This window comes from Montipora foliosa, chromosome 2 (genome assembly GCF_036669935.1).
Source record: "Montipora foliosa isolate CH-2021 chromosome 2, ASM3666993v2, whole genome shotgun sequence".
NCBI lineage: Eukaryota > Metazoa > Cnidaria > Anthozoa > Scleractinia > Acroporidae > Montipora > Montipora foliosa.
The window spans coordinates 37,112,943-37,115,442 of record NC_090870.1 but is presented as its reverse complement, the minus strand read 5'-3'; positions in this window follow the sequence as shown (position 1 = coordinate 37,115,442).

Here is a 2,500-nt window from a genome sequence, read left to right as displayed (position 1 = left end):
GAAAACAAAAGATTTGATTGGTTGTGACCAAATCCTATTGTTTATTAACCAATCATATTCCATATCGATGTGTAATTTGCACTGGTATTACACTTTTTACACTGTTACACTTGAACTGCACCTCTCTCAGCCAATCATAATCGAGTATTTTTTCTTGTATATTATTATTATTATTATTATTATTATTATTATAGTAATTCTCGCTGTCGATAATTTTGCGTTTTAAGATCATGTAACAAAAACACAAACGTGGCTATAATCACCACATATTCAATGCGCACTCATGGAATAATTGTTAATTATTGGGCAACTCTGATTGGCGCGCGCTCTGATTGGCTAATTGTGACTGAATTGTAGGGCATTATTCTCCCGTAATGCCCACGGGCCGATTACGGGCTTGCAAAAACAAAGCAAAAGGTAATTAAAAAGCCATATAATAAACTACTTACTAGCCGAACTAGATCGAGCCGTACTGGGGAATATCGGCCCTCGGTCGTTTTTGTACGGACCTCGCTGCGCTCGGTCCGTACTGCCACGACCTCGGGCCAATATTCCCCAGTACGGCCCTCGCGCTCGGTTAGCAAGAAGTTATTATTGGGCAACTTCGGGCCCACAAGAAATTATTACCATGAGAAAAGCAATTCATGGCCTTGCATTTTCATGAGTATGGTGCTCCGCTTGGCGGCCCTTTGGGCCCTCTTAGCTCCGCTTTAACCAATCAAAGATAGTGTAAAGGCTTTTCCGAGCAAATCAGAATCGTTCAACGTTTACATTCAAATAGCGTTTCAGATTTGGCGGCTTTTTTAGCGGCACCCCCTCCAAATTGTTCCTGCAAAAATGACGAAAAGCGGAAGAAAGCTCTAGATTTGTGTCGGTTGGTTACTCCATAGACGAATTTGTACAGCATCAAGAAAAACAAGAACACATTAAGCAAAACAAAGAGAGAAGTCTCGTTTCTCAAAAAAAATTAGTTTCAAGGGCAACGAAATTGACAAAAATAACGAAAATTACAAAAAAAATAAAGTTACGAAGAGGGCGAAATTGTCAAAAATGACGAATATGACCAAAATTACAAAAAGTAGTAAAGTTACAAGGAGCCCTGAATGAGAGGGCACTAGGGCTCTTACGAAAAGGACGAAAACGACGAAATTGACAAAAATTAGAAATACGACGAAAATTTAAAAACATCGTGAAGTTAGAAAGAGCGCTGAACGAGAGGGCGCAGGGGAGTGAGGTGTGGTATTGTGTGTTACAAGTGACCTCATGTTACTCTACACTGAGTGTCTTGTAAAATGTTGCTTATTTGTAAAAATAAAGGACCCCGCATGTCGCTTACTTCATCCAACAAGAAAGCATGACTTATCAGGGTCAAGTGATATGTGGTGAGGTTTGATATTTTGATATATTATGAAGTTATCAAGATATCATGATATTATCAAAATATCAAGGAAGGCTATCAAACTCTAAAGTCTTTGCTAGGGTCAAGTAATACTGGTTATGAGGTTTGATATTTTGATATATCATGATATTATCAAGATATTATTATATATTCATCAAAATATCAAGGAAGGCTATCAAAAGCTCAAGCCTTTGCTAGGGTCAAGTGATAAGTATTGAGGTTTGATATTTTGATATATCATGATATTATCAAAATATCAAGAAGGCTATCAAGATCTCAAGTCTTTGCTAGGGTCAAGTGATATGATGTGAGGTTTAAAGAACAGGGTATATTCTATATTTATGTATCGTGCAGAGATATTGGAATATCAGAATATCATGATAATATCATGATTGCAATTAAATTCAGATCCATTTAAACTAGGTGAAAATAAATCGAACTAGATAAATTTAAATCAATCTAGGTAAATTTATTATAATTAACCTAGGCTATTTATCAACTGTGGGGTGCGGTTGAAAAAAAGCGGCACGGTTTTTTTTAGGGGGGAGAGGGGGGGGGGGTTGAAAACAAAAACAAAAAAAATCGCCTTTCCAATCTCCTACTTTACTCTCTACTCTTTCGCTTCCTTTTCTTACTCTCTTTCTGTCTGTCCTTATGTCTTTTAACCTTCCATTCCCTGATCCATTTGTCATACCTTCCACTACTTTATGCATCCTTTGACCCATAAAATTCCAATGTGTATGTTACAGGTAAATTTGAAATTCAGGTTGAAATGATTTCAACTTAGGTAAATTTAATTTTAAACTAGGTTGAAATTGAAAGTAGGAAACATCAACAAAAAGTCCATCAATCGTTAGCAAGTACGTGTATCTTGGTAAGTAAAACGGTGCGGGAAGTAAGGGGATGTGGTTTGCGTATGTTTTTCATGAGTTAGTCTGTAAAAACGCCTTTGCACTGATTTTAAATGGTTAACATTAAGGTGATAACCAATTCTGCTTTTTTAATCGTAGAGCAGCAGAAAAACAAAACCTTGTTTAATAAGAATTACCTTCATGTGACTTTGTTTTATTTTTATTTTCTGGTTTTTGGAAGGAAAACGAC